We start from the raw sequence: 12,068 nt of genomic DNA, 5'->3' as shown, positions 1-12,068 counted from the left end.
TTATACAGTCCCTTATTGATTTTACAATCAATACAAATACATCTTTGTACAATTCCCATAGTCTCTGATTGTTTACATAATTAGCATACTGCTGACATGACAGAATAATTCTGTACATCCTTAGAAAGAAAAGATCCCTTGTTGGGCCACGGTCTCCCAGCCTAGGGGCATGATTTTTACTATTATAATAAGGATAGTTCACAGACAGTTCACATTAGAATACTCTTGTTTTCCAGCCAACTATTCATATTATGTTGATTGGTGAAGTATTCAAAGGCATAAGTCAGGATGTTTTCCTCAAGAATATCAACAGAAGGGTCTTCATGATTAGCAGTTCCTCAGTTAATCATCCTTTGGAAACCTCTAAGGCCTGGGCTATCTTGCCCTTTCCTCAAAGTGCATATTTGATCTCTTTCACAGAAAACGGAGTTAACTATACACTCGTATCATAATTCCCCCCCTTTGAGACTTATCTAACCTCCTAAAGTTAGATGAGCCTCATCTTTTCATTTCAACATTTGATAATTTTGAGCAACATTTAAATGTACACTCTATTAACACTTAGATACAAACAAAGAAAACTACTGCTGTAACTAGTACAAATAAAATTTTCTTTACCCACAACTTTAGATCCAGAAAGCAAGACGTCAACCATTGCCAGGCTTCAAAAACCCATATGAAGCTATCAATTCAAACTGGGTGCTCTGGCTCCAGGGATTCAAAAACACTTCTTGATTTCCTTCACTCCCTGGCTTCCTGACTACTCTCAATCAACAAAAGGCTGTTAATCACTTTATTCCACTCATTTTCTAACTTAAAGAAACTTATGCCTTTACACAGAAAGTGTATATATATACATACATATATAAGGTAGACACACTAATAGAGATAAACTTCAGTTTATACAGTCTAAGACTATAAATTTATAGTCCATTAACTTCGGTGATTTTCAACTTTGAAGACCCTGTTATTTCAGTTTTCCGTAGCTGTGGAGGAGCAGCTTTCACTCAGGTATAATGAATCCACAAGTCAATCTGTCTAAGTTTCTCAGCAGTATTTGTCATTAACAGCATCAGAAACGTTCCTTTACACTTTTCAGTTAGGGGGTCTTCCCTCCAGGCTTTCCAGGACAAAGGGAGTGAACCAGTGCATCCACCGGAATCAGCGCCCTTAATAGTGTGTATCTATGGATGAGACACAAAGTTTTTCCTGAAGACAAATGGAAAACTGTAAGTGCTTGATTCCCAGTTACATCCATCTGATCAGTTTTCCCAGTCAAATTTATAGTATAGGGCTTCCCATACAATATTTCAAATGGGCTTATATTTGAGACCTGGGAGTTATCCGGACTCTAAGTAAAACTACTGGGAAAACTTCTGTCCACTTCAACTGAGTTTCCTGGCACAACTTTCTTATTTGGCCTCCATGGGGGTTTGCTGCCACAAAGTGAGGCCCCCTATCAGGTACTCCAAATCACAGAATCATAGAATGGCTTGTGCTGTAAGAGACCTTTAAAGACCATCTAGTTCTACCTCCCCTGCCATGAGCAGGGATGCCACCAACTAGATCAGGTGCCCCAGGGCCTCATCCAACCTGGTCTTGAACACCTCCAGGGATGGGGCATCCACAACCTCTCTGGGAAACTTGTTCCAGTGCCTCACCACCCTCACAGTGAAAAATTTCCTCCTAACATCTAATCTGAATCTCCCCTCTTTTAGCTTAAAACCATCCCCCCTTGTCCTGTCATTATCTGACTGAGCAAAAAGTTGCCCTCCATCTTCTTTACAAGCCCCTTTTAAGTACTGAAAAGCTGCAATGAGGTCTCCCTGGAGCCTTCTCTTCTCCAGGGTGAACAACCCCAGCTAGCTCTCTCAGCCTTTCTTCATAGGAGAGGTTCTCCAGCCCCTTGATCATATCTGTGGTCCTCCTCTGGACCCGTTATAACAGATCAATATCCATCTTTTCCTGGGGGCTCCAGACCTGGACGCAGTACTCCATGTGGGGCCTCACAAGGGCAGAATAGAGGGGGACAATCACCTCCCTCAGCCTGCTGGCCACTCCTCTTTTGATGCAGCCCAGGATGCAGTTTGCCTTCTAGGATGCAAGCGTGCACTGAAGGCTCATGTCAAGCTTTTCATCCATCAGAACCCCCAAGTCCTTCTCTGCAGGGCTGCTCTCAATGAGTTCTTCTCCCAGTCTGTACTCCTGTCTGGGATTGCCCTGACCCAAGTGCAGAATCTTGCATGTAGACTTTCTGAACCTCATTAGGTTCACGTGTGCCCACTTTTCTAGCTTGTCCAGGTCCCTTTGGATGGCATCCCTTCCTTCTCTTGTATCAACCGCACCACTCAGCTTGGTGACATCTGAAAATTTGCTGAGGATGCACTTGATCCCACTATGTTGTTAATAATGATATTAGATATCCCCTGAGGGATACCACTCATCACTGTGGTAGTTTTACCGTGCTGGGCAGCTAAACCCCACAACCGCTCTCTCACTCCCCCTCTTTTTAGATGAGGAGGGGGAGAAGTAAAGCAAAGAACAACTCATGGGTTGAGATAAGGATAATTTAATTAAAGGGAAATAATAATAATAATTAAATAAATATTATTATGAATGTACTGGGTCTGGCTGGAATGTTAACTTTCCCGGCAGCAGCCCATACAGTGCCGTACTCTGTACTTGTAGCTGGAACAGCAGTGTTATCACACCAGTGTTGTGTCTACTGCTGAGCAGCAGTGGCACAGCATTGGGCCTTTCTCTAACCCTCCTAGGGGGTGGGCAAAAAAGTGAGGAGAGAAACATCACTAGGGCAGCTGACCTAAACCAATCAAAAGGATATTCCATACCATGTGGTGTCACACTCAGCAATAAAAGGTGGAAACAGGAAGAAGAGGGTAGGGGTGGGCTCTCGTTGAGAAGACGTCGGTCCTCCTCTCGAACACCGGCTGCGTGTGTTGAGGCCTTGCTTCAAGGACGTGGTCAATCATCGCTCATTTGTGGGAAGTAGAGAGTAATTTCTTTCCTCTGCACTTCCATATAGCTTTCATTTATTTTGTTTGTTTGTTTTCCTCCCTTTTTTCCCCTTTCCCTTTTATTTCCCCTTAGTTAAATTGTTTAGTTCATGGTAGTCTTTATTTAATTATTATAATTATTTCCCTTTAATTAAATTATCCTTATCTCAACCCGTGAGTTGTTCTTTGCTTTACTTCTCCCCCTCCTCATCTAAAGGAGGGGGAGTGAGAGGGCGGTTGTGGGGTTTAGCTGCCCAGCACGGTAAAACCACCACAATGAACTAAACAATTTAACTAAAGGGAAATAAAAAGGGAAAGGGGAAAAGGGAGGGGGAAAGGGAAAATAAAAAGGGAGGAAAACAAACATAAAATAAATGAAGGCTATGTGGAAGTGCAGAGGAAAGAAATTACTTTCTACTTCCCACAAATGAGCGATGATTGACCACGTCCTTGAAGCAGGGCCTCAACGCACGTAGCTGGTGTTCGGGAGGAGGACCAACGTTTTCACAGTGAGAGCCCACCCCTCCCCTCTTCTTCCTGTTTCCACCTTTTATTTCTGAGTGTGACATCACATGTTATGGAATATCCCTTTGGTTGGTTTAGGTCAGCTGCCCTGGTGATGTTTCTCTCCTCACTTTTTGCCCACCCCCTAGGAGGGTTAGAGAGAGGCCCAATGCTGTGCCAGTGCTGCTCAGCAGTAGACACAACACTGGTGTGATAACACTGCTGTTCCAGCTACAAGTGCAGAGCACAGCATTGTATGGGCTGCTGCAGGGAAAGTTAACATTCCAGCCAGACCCTGTACAATCACCAGCCACCACCTGGACCCCCTTGACCACAACTCTCTGTGTGCAGACATCCAGCCAATTCCTTATCTGCTTCAAAGCCACATCGCTCCAATTTGGAGACCAGAATGTCATGTGGGACCATGTCAAAGGCCTTACAGATGTCCAGTGTAGATGACACTGGTTGATCTTCCCTTATTGACTGATACAGTCACTCCATAATAGAAGGCCACAAGATTGGTCAGGCATGATTTGCCCTTAGTAAAGCCATGCTGGCTGTCTCAGATCACCTCTTTGACTTGCATGTGCCTTAACATTGCTTCCAGAAGGATGTGTTCTATTATCTTCCCAGGAACAGAGCTGATTCTGACCAGTCTATAGTTCTGAGGGTCTTCCTTTCTACCCTTTTTAAGAATGGGAGTGATGTTTCCCTTTTTCCAGTCACCAGGGATTTCACCTGACTGTCATGACTGTTCAAATATTACGGAGAGTGGCTTGGCAACTGCATCAGCCAGTTCCCTCAGGACACTGGGATGCATGTCATTGGGCCCCATAGACTTGTACCTGTTCAGTTTCATTACATGGTCTTGAACATGCTTACAGTGGGAGGGACTTTGCTCCTACAGCCCCTGACTAGAGGTTCAGGGACTCGAGAGATGTTGGAAGCCTGACTGCCAGCAAAGACGGAGGCAAAGATGTTGTTGAGTACCACAGCCTTCTCCATGTCTGTGGTTACTAGGTCACCTTTCTCATTTATCAGAGGCGGTACACTCTCCTTGGCCTTTCTTTTCTGGCCAATGTACCTATGAAATCTCTTCTTGTTATTTTTTGCATCCATTACCAATTTTAGTTTCATATGTGACTTAGCTTTCCTTATCTCATCCCTGCACATACAGATGGCATCCCTGTACCCTTCCCATGCCACATGTCCCTGCTTCCACTGGAATCTTGGGATTTTTTCTTTCAGTAGATACTGGACTACTTTCAGTAGATACTGTCCAGAGAAGGGCTACAAAGATGGTGAAGGGCCTAGAGGGGAAGATGTATGAGGAGTGGCTCAAGTAACTTGTTTTGTTCAGCCTGGAAAAGAGGAGGTTGAGGAGAGACCTCATCATGGTCTACAGCTTCCTCACAAGGGGGAGCTCTGATCTTTTCTCTTTAGTGACCAGCGACAGGACCCGAGGGAATGGAGTTAAGGTGTGACAGGGGAGGTTCAGGCTGGATATCAGGAACAGGTTCTTCACCAAGAGGGTAGTCGCACACTGGAACACACTCCCCAGCCAGGGATGTAGTCATGGCACCAAGCCCATAGAATTTTCAGAAGCCTTTGGACAATGATCTGAGTTATATCGTCTGAGTTTTTGGGTAGACCTGTGTGGAGCCAAGTTGGACTCGATGATCCTTGTGGGTCCCTTGCAACTCAGGATATTCTATGATTTCTATTATTTACTTCCCTGATTTAATTGGTTCAACACAAGAAAGCTTTGGACCAACGAGAAAAGATATCCACAAATACAAGGAGATATCTATATTGTTTATACCTAGGTAACTCAGAAAAATCGATTTGCAGGTAGTCACCAGGAATCATTATTTTTCACCTTGACAGAAGGAATTTTTATCTGTATTTTAGGGTTGTTCTTAAGACAAAGCTCAAATTTTCAAGGCTGTTTGTTTTTTTTTTTTTTTTTTTCTTTTTTTTTTTTTTTATTTTATATTCGTAACATCCATGCTCCAGTAGCATACCTCCTGCATTACCTACTAGAGCTTCAGCTCCCATCTACTTTTACTGGTTCTGCTGATTTTGCTCTCCTGAGTTTCACAGTTACCCATGCAAATGGCACTACTTTGTCCTTGATCTTGGTCAGTACTTGATTCTATTAATCTCCCAAAGTGTCTTCAATCTATCTATGCCCAATCACAGGCATAGAGAATTTACTCATTGGTCCCTTGCAATTGCTTACTACCAAATAAGTGGTTCTTGGATCTACTAAAAATATTATAACCTCATTCCCCATCTTTACTGGAACCAGGGGCTCTGCTGGGGCCATAGATGATTCTACCCCTGGTCCCCTTCAGTTCGAGTCTTCCATGCCAGTCATTAACAAGACCACTTCAGGAACATTTGTTAATTTTGGCTCTTTGGATTAGTGCACTTTTGGACATTCTGTGGTGATTGGTGGCCGCCTCGGTCATAGCGACCATGAAGTGGTTGAGTTCAAAATTTATGGTGACAGAAGGAAAAGTGCCACCAAAACCTCATCCCTAGATATGGGGAAAGCGGACTTCAGGCTGCTCAGGGAACTAGTCAGTAAGGTCCCCTGGGAAACTGCTCTTGAAGGCCTCGATGTCCACCAGTGCTGGTCACTCTTTAAGCGATGCCTCCTAGAAGCACAAGATAAGGCAATTCCAAAATATCACAAGTCAGGCAGGCGGGGCAGGAGGCCGGCGTGGCTGACCAGGAATGTTCTAATGGAGATTAGGCGGAAACAGAGAGTGTTTCGCTACTGGAAGGAGGGCCAGGCGTCATGGAAAGAATACAGGGATGCTGTTCGTGTTTGTAGGGAGAAAGTTCGAGTGGCCAAAGCACAGCTAGAGTTGAAGCTGGCTGTGTCTGTGAGAGAAAATAAAAAGGGTTTTTTTAGATATGTAAATGGAAAAAGGAGAACTAAAGAATACATAGGGCCGCTCCTTGATAGGGAAGGTCTCCTCACAGACGATGACATAGGCAAAGCAGAGACGCTTAACGCCTTCTTTGCCTCTGTCTTCAATGCCGATGATGGGCTTCGGGACCCAGGGTGCCCTGAGCTGGAGGACCGGGACGGTGGGGATGACAAACTCCCAACTGACCCTGAACGGGTGCGGGATTTGCTACTCCACCTGGATCCCTACAAGTCCATGGGTCCGGATGGGATTCATCCCCGGGTGCTGAAAGAGCTGGCGGATGTCATCGCGGAACCTCTTTCAATTATTTTTCAACGATCCTGGGAATTTGGAGAGGTCCCGGTAGACTAGAAGCTGGCAAATGTTGTGCCTATTTTCAAGAAGGGTCAGAAAGAAGACCCTAGCAATTACAGGCCTGTCAGTCTCACGTCAGTGCCTGGTAAAATCATGGAGAAGTTGGTTCTCGGACTTATTGAGGCGCACCTGGGGGACAAAGCAGTCATTGGTCCCAGCCAGCATGGGTTTGTGAAGGGTAGATCCTGCCTAACTAACCTGATTTCCTTTTATGATAAGATCACCCATCTAGTCAATCAAGGGAAACCAGCTGATGTGATTTTTTTGGACTTCAACAAGGCTTTTGACACGGTTTCCCATAGGATCCTACTGGACAAAATGTCCACCATACAGCTAAATAAAAACATCATACGATGGGTGAGCAATTGGCTAACGGGCAGGGCCCAAAGGGTTATGGTAAATGGGGCTGCGTCAGGCTGGCGGGCGGTCACCAGTGGGGTCCCTCAAGGCTCCATTTTAGGGCCGGTACTTTTCAATATTTTTATAAACAATCTGGATGTAGGAATAGAAGGTATTTTGAGCAAGTTTGCTGATGACACCAAACTTGGAGGAGTTGTGGACTCAAATGAGGGCGTAAAGGCCTTACAGAGGGATCTGGACAGGTTGGAGAGCTGGGCGATCACCAACCGCATGAAGTTCAATAAGAGCAAGTGCCGGGTCCTGCACCTGGGACGGGGAAACCCTGGCTGCATGTACAGACTGGGCGATGAGACGCTGGAGAGCAGCCTAGAAGAGAGGGATCTGGGGGTCGTGGTAGACAGCAAGTTGAATATGAGCCAGCAGTGTGCCCTGGCAGCCAGGAGGGCCAACCGTGTCCTGGGGTGCATCAAGCACGGCATCGCTAGTAGGTCAAGGGAGGTGATTGTCCCGCTCTACTCTGCGCTGGTGCGGCCTCACCTCGAGTACTGTGTGCAGTTCTGGGCACCACAGTATAAAAAGGACATGAAACTGTTGGAAAGTGTCCAGAGGAGGGCTACGAAGATGGTGAAAGGCCTTGAGGGGAAGACGTACGAGGAACGGCTGAGGTCACTGGGCCTGTTCAGCCTGGAGAAGAGGAGGCTGAGGGGGGACCTCATCACAGTCTACAACTTCCTCGTAAGGGGTTGTCAAGAGGCAGGAGACCTTTTCTCCATTAACACTAGTGACAGGACCCACGGGAACGGGGTTAAGCTGAGGCAGGGGAAATTTAGGCTGGACGTCAGGAGGGGGTTCTTCACAGAGAGGGTGGTTGCACACTGGAACAGGCTCCCCAGGGAAGTGGTCACTGCACCGAGCCTGTCTGAATTTAAGAAGAGATTGGACTGTGAACTTAGGCACATGGTCTGAACTTTTGGGTAGACCTGTGCGGTGTCAAGAGTTGGACTTGATGATCCTTAAGGGTCCCTTCCAACTCAGGATATTCTATGATTCTATGATTCTATGATTCATTCCTCCAATGCCCCTCTTCCCAAGAATATGCACACTGATTTAATCCCAATGAGTAAGATGGATGAGAGGTAAATATTACATATCTCCCTCATCCTCTTCCTATGTCTTGATTTCCTATCATCCTGCCTCTTCCTCCTTTTTGAAATGTTTTACCATGTGACAACATTTGGGCTTGAACCATAGCTGTTGCAAGCAAACTTCCTTGCATTTTTTCATTCTTCAGTTTCTTTTTTTCTTTCCTTCTTCTCTACTTCATCTTGATTATTATATACCTTATTAGCTATCTCAATTAATTGAGAAACAAACATTCCTGAAACTCCCCCTAACTCACTGCAACTACTTCCAAATATAAGGCGCTGATTGTCCCATAAACAGCATATTAAAATATTACTTTATTTGCCTCATCATCAGAATTTAAATCTGTCCATTTCCTAGCTACTTCACATAATCTTTCATAAAATGCTGATGGTCCTCATTAGGACCTTGAGTTACTTGATATAACTTAGAAATATTTTTAGGCTTCAGTACTCCATGCTTACTTCCATACAAAATTAACTTTTTGTTTGTTTGTTTGTTTGTTTTGTTTTGTTTTGTGTTTTTTTTTACAAGCATTTTACCTCTGTCTGTATTTGGATCCCAAGGAGGTTCTTGTTCTGACATTAACCTCTCCATCCCTTCCCTTCTGTTTTCCTCATTAGCCTTCTTTAACACCAAATGTCTCTCTTCTTACATTCAACAAAACATGCATATCTTTCCAGTCAGGACTGTGATTAAGCACAATTATTTGAAATAGTACATTTCTCAGGATTTTATTGGGAGGACACAGCTGACTCCTTCCAATTTATTAAGCCAGAAGATGAAAATGTACTTCTACAAAAAACGGTAATCCCTGGAGTCCTACCGCTTCCTGAAGGGGGGCCTGAATTGCTACTGGATTTCATGCCTTCATTCTCCCCGTTGTTAGAAATGGCTCAATCTTCAAAATAGGATTAAATAAAAAAATAGGATTTATTAAAAGAATAAAGGTAAGCAAACAGTGCTTTTCTTCTTTTTAATCTCTTGGCCACCTGGCCAGATATCAGAGGCTTGCATACTATCCCATAACAGTCACTAGTTGTTATCAGTTGTTCTGAAACCCCCAGATATCAAAGACTTCATACAAACACAAATAGCTTTCTTACTGACACTTCACGAGTAATTAAAACATTCCTCACCAGCCATTCACAGGGACAGTCACACCTATAGCAGTGTTAAGTTAATCTGGAAGAAGACAAAAAAAAAAGGCTGTAACTGTTAGAAATAGAAGTCCGGAATAACAAAGGCAAACAGGTTCATAAATTTGAGGAGTATTTTCTGAAGACTTGATAAATTGACTAGAATGAGGGGGAGACTGGGACACACTGCACCTGTGGTTCAAGAATTAAATTGCCAGTGCAGGACCCAGAGGCAGACAGGACTGTTCTTTATTGACACGAATTGTTAAAACATTCCTAACACCGTGACTGGACTAAATCCTACTTCCCCCCTAAAGTCTTTACTTCCCTGCCTTTCATCTACAATACTTGCTCCATCTGAATCTATTTCATTGTATACCAAAAGCTGTACATCTTCTTTTTCATCATGTTCAATCAGCTCCAGGGTAGACGTGTTCTGCAGTAGAGCAGGGGATCAAGGCGGGAAGGGCTTTTTTCCTGCATTGAGGCTACTTGAGGCAGCTGAGGGAGCCACTAGGACACGGCAGCCCTCGCGAGGGCAGCTGACCAGGTGCATGCGAAGCCAGCAGTGCCCCCTCCCCTGCCGTACAAAGGCGGCCCCTAGGGAGGGCAAGCGACCAGGAGCGCGGTGAACGGAACGGGTGAACAAAACCAGGACGGGTGTAGCGTGGCAGTTTGCGCGGTAGTTTGTGCAGGCAGGGCGAGCAGGGAGGGCGCTCTCACCGCTTGTTTTCCAACGGTGGTTTTAACCTGCTTGTGAAGAGTCCAGCCACAGTATCCACCCAGCAGAAAGCCATGGCCTCTGAATCCCTTGTGGCCTCTCCAGCCACAGCTACTGATGTGGCTACCCAGACAGAGGTCTCAGGGAAACACATGGCCATCCAGGTCTTGGGCTGCAGGGTGTGCCTGAGTCTTCTGTCAGTGTCTGACAGAAGCAGTGGGTATGCCTGTGAGAGGTGTGCCCAGGGAAGTGGTGGAGTCACCATCCCTGGAGGTCTTTAAAAGATGTTTAGATGTAGAGCTTAGGGATATGGTTTAGTGGGGACTGTTAGTGTTAGGTCAGAGGTTGGACTCGATGATCTTGAGGTCTCTTCCAACCTAGAAATTCTGTGATTCTGTGATTCTGTGAAGAATTGCTCAGCCTGGTGGCAGGGCTTTGGTAGGAGGTGAGTAGGCTGAGGAGCATCAGGGAGTCAGAGAGAGAAATTGACTCTACCCTCTCTGAGACAGACTCATGAGCCAGTCACTACACAAAAGACAAAGGTTCCCCCAACCCACTAGGCAGTAGGAGGGGACCTAGGACAAGGGGGGGAATGGAAGCAGGTTTCTTGGGGGGGTCCCTCAAGGCTCCATTTTAGGGCCGGTACTTTTCAATATTTTTATAAATGATCTGGATGTAGGAATAGAGGGTATTTTGAGCAAGTTTGCTGATGACACCAAACTTGGAGGAGTTGTGGACTCAAGTGAGGGCGTAAAGGCCTTACAGAGGGATCTGGACAGGTTGGAGAGCTGGGCGATCACCAACCGCATGAAGTTCAATAAGAGCAAGTGCCGGGTCCTGCACCTGGGACGGGGAAACCCTGGCTGCACGTACAGACTGGGCGATGAGACGCTGGAGAGCAGACTAGAAGAGAGGGATCTGGGGGTCGTGATAGACAGCAAGTTGAATATGAGCCAGCAGTGTGCCCTGGCAGCCAGGAGGGCCAATCGTATCCTGGGGTGCATCAAGAACGGCATCGCTAGTAGGTCAAGGGAGGTGATTGTCCCGCTCTACTCTGCGCTGGTGCGGCCTCACCTCGAGTACTGTGTGCAGTTCTGGGCACCACAGTATAAAAAGGACATGAAACTGTTGGAAAGTGTCCAGAGGAGGGCTACGAAGATGGTGAAAGGCCTTGAGGGGAAGACGTACGAGGAACTGCTGAGGTCACTGGGCCTGTTCAGCCTGGAGAAGAGGAGGCTGAGGGGAGACCTCATCGCAGTCTACAACTTCCTCGTAAGGGGGTGTCAAGAGGCAGGAGACCTTTTCTCCATTAACACTAGTGACAGGACCCGCGGGAACGGGGTTAAGCTGAGGCAGGGGAAATTTAGGCTGGACGTCAGGAGGGGGTTCTTCACAGAGAGGGTGGTTGCACACTGGAACAGGCTCCCCAGGGAAGTGGTCACTGCACCGAGCCTGTCTGAATTTAAGAAGAGATTGGACTGTGAACTTAGGCACATGGTCTGAACTTTTGGGTAGACCTGTGCGGTGTCGAGAGTTGGACTTGATGATCCTTAAGGGTCCCTTCCAACTCAGGATATTCTATGATTCTATGATTCTATGATTTCTGCTCAAGGCGGTAGGCGAGGACTCTCCCTGCCTACCTCACCTTCCCAGCTACCTTTACACAACAGGTATGAGGCTCTAGAACTTGACAGTCAAGCAAACAATGATGTAGACAAAAGCCCATAACAATTGGAAAGGGTGCCTAAGGCTAGGCAACCTTCCCCCTGCATCACTACATCTTCTGTCAAGAATACCACCAATGCACGCAGCATGGGTAACAAGCAGGAGGAGCTGGAAGCCATCGTGCGGCAGGCAGGCTATGACTTCTTTGCCATCACGGAGACGGGGT

At 46.0% G+C, this 12,068-nt stretch overlaps 1 protein-coding gene across 1 annotated transcript in view; it reads left to right on the top strand.

Annotated features, from left to right (window-relative positions):
• Window positions 1-12,068, top strand: part of LOC116501384 (homer protein homolog 1-like) — a 164,489-nt gene that overhangs the window by 28,169 nt on the left and 124,252 nt on the right. The gene's annotated exons all lie outside the window — the stretch shown is intronic.

The sequence above is a fragment of the Aythya fuligula genome, chromosome W (assembly GCF_009819795.1).
Source record: "Aythya fuligula isolate bAytFul2 chromosome W, bAytFul2.pri, whole genome shotgun sequence".
Taxonomy (NCBI): domain Eukaryota; kingdom Metazoa; phylum Chordata; class Aves; order Anseriformes; family Anatidae; genus Aythya; species Aythya fuligula.
Note: the sequence above shows the minus strand (reverse complement) of the source record. Positions and strands in the feature narration are given on the sequence as shown.